The sequence below is a fragment of the Cyprinus carpio genome, chromosome B10 (genome assembly GCF_018340385.1).
Source record: "Cyprinus carpio isolate SPL01 chromosome B10, ASM1834038v1, whole genome shotgun sequence".
Lineage (NCBI taxonomy): Eukaryota > Metazoa > Chordata > Actinopteri > Cypriniformes > Cyprinidae > Cyprinus > Cyprinus carpio.
In genome coordinates this window covers 3,500,470-3,506,469 of record NC_056606.1, presented here as the reverse complement: position 1 = coordinate 3,506,469, position 6,000 = coordinate 3,500,470, and the positions used below count along the sequence as shown (strand labels likewise).

Genomic DNA, 6,000 nt, shown 5'->3' with positions numbered 1-6,000 from the left:
TTTATTTCTCAAGATAATGTTTCAGTTAAAATGTGTATCCGTATGTATTTATTTGTATATTAACTAGTAGAGCAGTGGTTCCCAATCCTGGTCCTGGAGAACCCCTAACACTGCACATTTGAGATGTCTATCTATTCAAACACACTTGATTCAACTCATTAGTGAAGACTCCAAGACCTCGGCTGCATCTGAAAACTTAGGCAGGTGACTTGCTGCCTCGCTGCCGTATCAGGCAATGACTCTTCAGGCAGCGTTTTTGCACGAAGGCACCTCATGGAACTGATTTTGGACAGGCTTCTGAGGCAGAGTAATGGTTTAATGATCTACAGCAAAATATAGAGAGCATTGGTGATATCTAAGTGGAGATTTCATTACTGCAGTATTCATTTCTTGATAGAAATGACAAAAAGTGGAAAAAGTTGATCAAAAACATACATTTACACACAAACTGACCACCGACCGCAACTTTCAGACGGCATCTTTATTTTTTGGCTTAACTGTCACAGAATGGAACGCACAGGATTGTGGGATATCAAAGGCAGCAAAGGATACATCTATGCTGCATTCAAAAATTGTCCTGATGAAGGCATCTCAGGAAACAGGAACTGAAACTAAAATTGAATTCAGACGTGCCTTGGAATGCGTCCTCCGAAGGCAGCGTTTTTCAGTTTTCGGATGCAGCCCTCAAATGTGTGTCAGATAAGAGAGACACCAGAAGCGTGCAGTGTTGGGGGTTCTCCAGGACCAGGACTGGGAACCACTGTTGTAGAGCATGGCACATGCAACGCCAAGGTTATGGAGAAACCTTCAACCCCAAAACAGCTGTCTCTGTTTCTTTAGATCTCTTTTATATCTAAAGGGGAAAACCTTTCAGAAATAATACTGTACATAAAATTGTGTTAGTAAATATTAAATATGGTACTTTCAGAAAGTATTCAGACCTCTTCATTTTATCACAATTTATATTTTTTTTCACGTAAATATACGCTTTTTACTCCTTAATGACGCATCAAAAACCAGGTTTATGATAACTTTTCAATTTATTAATACATTTAAGAGAGAGAGAGGAACTTCTATGCGCTGATCTAATTATGAAACTCATGCAATTATTACATATTCAACTATTTAAAACTACGTTTCACTAATTCAAAACAATGAAGTATTTTTTCAAACTTCTGTTTTGAATAATTTGTGCTGATTAGGAAGTCCAGTGTTTAATTGTTTGTTTATTGCTGGGGTCAGATTGCTCATATAACAGAATGGTGCCCAATTCGTGATAAACTGAGCTGAAGCTTCAATAACACTCCTACTGGAGTTTGAAGGAATTGTTTATTCTGAAAATGTCACCCGTAGGACATCCCAGAGAAATGTAGTATCACATCACTGTCCAAGTTTGGATGGTCTGGAGTGAATGGGTGCCATCAGAATGAGAGCCCAAACAGCTGATAAAAACATCACAATGATCCACACCACTCCAGTCCATCAGTTTACATCTGGAGAAGACAAAAGCTGCATGTTTGTAATAAATCCATCATTAAGACATTTTTAACTTTTAAACCAATGTTTCTGACTAAATATGAGTCCTCTGTCCATAATATTTATTTTTCTAGCGAAAAAGTCATCTCATCTGAATCAGGAGAGAAACCGATCCAAAACAGTTCTAAACAAATACATTGGTGAGTTTTGATATGAAAGCACAACAGGATTATGAATTATGGACTTGTATTTTGACCGGAAGCCACAGTCTAAAGTTAAAACGCCTCAATGGTGTATTCATTTAACATATAAGCAGCTTTTGTCTTCTCAAGACATTAACTGATGGACTGGAGTGCTGTGGATTACTTGTGGATTATTGTGATGTTTTTATGAGCTGTTTGGACTCTCATTCTGATGGCACCCATTCACATCCATTGCTGAGACAGTGATGAAATGCTACATTTCTCCAAATCTGATGAAGAAACAAGCTCATCAACATCTTAGATGAGCTGAGGCGAGTGAATTTTACTTTTTGGGTGAACTATTCCTTTAATGATTCAGTTAAATTTTGGGAAATAATGGATTAAATCCGAATTTACCATTATTAATTTTACTCCAGCACCATTGTGGTGGGCCTGGAGCATGAGGGCTGTATGATCATGTTGTATTGTCCTGTATTGACGCATAGGTGGCGCTGTGTCTTAGTTTTTTGTCCACACAGTGGGAGTGTTCCGCCTCATTCAAGGGGTTTCCTTTCCTTCTCCAGCGCTGCTGTCATTCACAACCAGAAGAGACACAAAGGCAGATCACAGGTGAAGGTGTAAAGCTGGTAGCTAAATGTGTGTTTATCCCGAGGGAGGCTCGTCTGATCTGATGTCTCGCGCAGGTGCATCATTCCCCGCATGATCAGCTGAGCCTCGCAAATCAGCAGCACACGGTAAGACTGCTCTTCATTTACATCATTCTCCTGAATACTGCTGCTCGCATTAATGAACTTCATCATGCGTCTCCGTAAACTCCAGTATTAGCCCAATCACTCCGAATAAGTAGAAACCACTTTTTCATGTAAATTTATTATTTTTATTTTATTTTGAATAATAGTAACTGGTTTCATAAGATGGTAATGCAGCAGATTTTTCAGAATCTTTGAAGGATTGGGGGTTTAATAGCTTACACTATCCTATATTACAAGGTGATATATAAAGACACAGGGTCAGTGTTTTGTCTGTAGTGGGCTGCACAGGCGAGTGCGGGGACATCGTGATCTATAGAGTCACAGTCACTGGTCTATATATGACTATATATATTCTGTGTTATAGATCAGTGGTCACAGTGCATTGTGGCTCAAGACTGAATGCTGTGCGAACTGTTGAATACCAGCACGTTTTAGGAAGTACTTTATATTCATTCCGTTTTGACTTGTCTTTATAAGCCAGGCAACATCAGATGAGTCGCTTATTGTCATGAAAATGTGAAAGTCTTGGCATTGCACTGCATATACTGTACGCGTGTGAAATAGAATTCATAAGATAGTAGTTCCGTTCTTTATTCTGATTTGATGAACCGGTTCGTAAAGCGCACAGTGTGAACGCGCATTTTGTCTTAGTGCGCAGAAGTGTTGTTGCTTGGCAACCATAAACAGCCAATAGTTGATATAGGACTTGGAAGAATTATTATTAATACTTATTTACTGATGTGTTACTATTCATTAATTAAATTATACATTGAACATTGGTGCTTTATATCATATTGCGATTTTTTTTCTTGTTTTCTTTTATTTGATTTTGTACCCAGCTTTGCATATTATTTATTTTACCCATCTTTTTGACCTCATGATTTTTATTCTCTCTGATAATTAATTCTGGACAATTACAAATAACTACTACAATTACAAATAACTATAGCCAAAACTAAAACCATTAAAAAAAAACTTACAAGAAACTAAATTGGGTACAAGAAACTAAATAAACATCTAATATAAAATAAAATATAAAATAATACACATTTTATTTCAGCTTGCTGCCAACATTTCTCGTTTTTGTTTAGATTAATTTGAAGTACTTAAATAATAAAAAACAAATAAACAAAAACAAATGAATAAAATGATATAAACATTTCTATTTTAAAAATAAAAATGACAAAAAAAACACATGACAAAATTACTAAAACTTAACTAAAATTAAAGTGAAAACTGATAATGAAAAAATAAAATCTAATTCAAAATATTAACAAAAACTATACAATAGTGCTGTCAAACGATTAATCGCGATTAATCACATCCAAAATAAAAGTTTTTGTTTATATAATATGTGTGTGTATACTGTGTATATTTATTATGTATATATAAATACACACACATGCATGTATATATTTAGAAAATATTTACATGTATTTACATGTTTATTTATATTCATACATTTACATTGTCATAAATGTAATTTCATATAATATAATATAATATATAATTTCATATAATTTATATGATATATAAACATATTTTCTTAAATATATATATTTTTTATATATATATTTTGTATGATATATAAACATATTTTCTTAAATATATATATTTTTTATATATATATATTTTGTTGATTTTATATACATTACAAATATACACAGTACACACAATTTTATTATGTAAACAAAAACGTTTATTTTAAACGTTTGACAGCACTACTATACAATGTGCTTTCCTCATGACACTGTAACTATATACACATCTGAATGCAAATACCATCTTTCTTCACTGATGGCTGTCCAAAAATGTCTGTGCATTGTGATAAAATATTTTTTTTGCATACATTTAAATATGATATAAATAGCAGTCAGAGACAGGATAGTTTGTGCACACTGCGGATGAAGATGTAGGTCAGGCCTGTCTGTCTGTGATGCAGTTTACAGAAGAGAGAACTGAACTGTACAAAATCAAAGTCATCTCCTGATCTCCTCTGAAGCGTGCACATATTCATGTTGATATTTCAGATTGCAGATCTGTGTACTAGGATTACTTTTTGAATAGACCTATTAATAATGAATAGCAATTTTACATTTCAGAACTGAGATTTTATAATCTCACAGGCTCAATTTAGACAGTAGAACCACATGATTAATAAATTAATGCAAAGTTATACACCGGTGGACTGCTAGTAAAAGTAGTAGTCTTGAATTATTAGTGAATGGAAGAATGAAAAAACATCACCTCCAATTTAAAGATCACTGCAGTTTTAAAGAGAGGTCTTATGATGACTTCACATGCTATCTTCTAACTCCCCACATCTGAAGTTGTAATTATGAGTTTGTCGTGTTCAAGTGCTTTGTTGTTGGAAAGAATAGACATCATAGTGGACAGTCTGTTCATTCTTGCCTGTTTCTTGGGGAAATTTTATTAAAGCCAAAAGGTATAGATTAGAAGCTATTTAGTCAAAATCCAACACGTTTTGAATAAAATTGGTAACAATATAAACATTCACAGCGCTATCTAGATATTCAGCCGGCTGACGTTTCCTAAATTTCAGTCAAATAAATGCTATTTTCACTGTGTTCAATGCATACAATCGTAATGTTTTCGTAGCTTGGCACAAAGCAAATGTTTCTAAGATGGAAGAATGCTGTTTTTTGTAACATGGGAATATGATTTTCAAAAGACAAGTTACTGTCTAATATAACACCCAGATTTTTGACTGTGGAGGAAGTAACAGTACATCCGTCTAATTGCAAATTGTAATCGACAAGATTCTGTGTAATGTTTTTGGTGCAAAGAGAAATATCTCTGTCTTATATGAATTTAATAGGATAAAATTATCGGTCATCCAATCTTTTACATTTTTAACACACTCTGTTAGCTTAGATAATTTAGAAGTTTCACCTGGTCTTGTGAGATCTATAGGTTGAGTATCATCAGCATAAATCAGTGGAAACTAACTAATCCGTATTTTCTAATGATATTACCCAAGGGGCAACATGTATATTGAAAATAGCAGAGGACCTAGGACAGATCCTTGTGGCACTCCATATTTTACTGGTGAGCCAAATGAGATGACTCCCCATTTAAAATAAACAACCTTAGTGGTAGCGATCGGACAGGTAGGATCTAAAACCATCTTAAAGCCTGCCCTTGGATACCTGTATAGTTTTATAATGTCTATCTATGATTATGTCGTGATCTTTGAGGATGGTGTCCTCTATGAACTATCTTTTTTCTTACCTCAGCAGCATTGGCAATGTTTCTAAGATGAATAGCTGTGTTGTAACAGGGGAAATAGATCAAGTAAAACTAGCAATGAGATGCAGCCTTGGTCTGAAGCAAGAAGCAAGTCATTTGTAATTTTAACAAGTGCAGTTTCTGTGCTATGGTGCTTGTTTCTTCTTCTTTTTCTGTTCTTTTCTTGTCTTTTTTTTTTTTAATGCAGAAAGGAGCACAATTGAGCAGGACACAAATATTTCTAAAATTTTAGACATAAACGGAAAGATTTGAAATGGGTCTGTAATTTGCCAGTTCACAAGGATCTAGTTGTGGTTTCT

The 6,000-nt window shown here is 34.4% G+C and overlaps 1 protein-coding gene across 1 annotated transcript in view; it reads left to right on the top strand.

Moving 5' to 3' along the window:
• The first annotated feature begins 2,181 nt into the window (after positions 1-2,181).
• cdc42se2 (CDC42 small effector 2) overlaps positions 2,182-6,000 on the top strand; it is a 39,103-nt gene continuing 35,284 nt past the window's right edge. The window contains exon 1 of the mRNA XM_042732132.1: positions 2,182-2,413. The gene's annotated coding sequence lies outside the window, so the exon portion shown is untranslated. The remainder of the gene's footprint in view (positions 2,414-6,000) is intronic.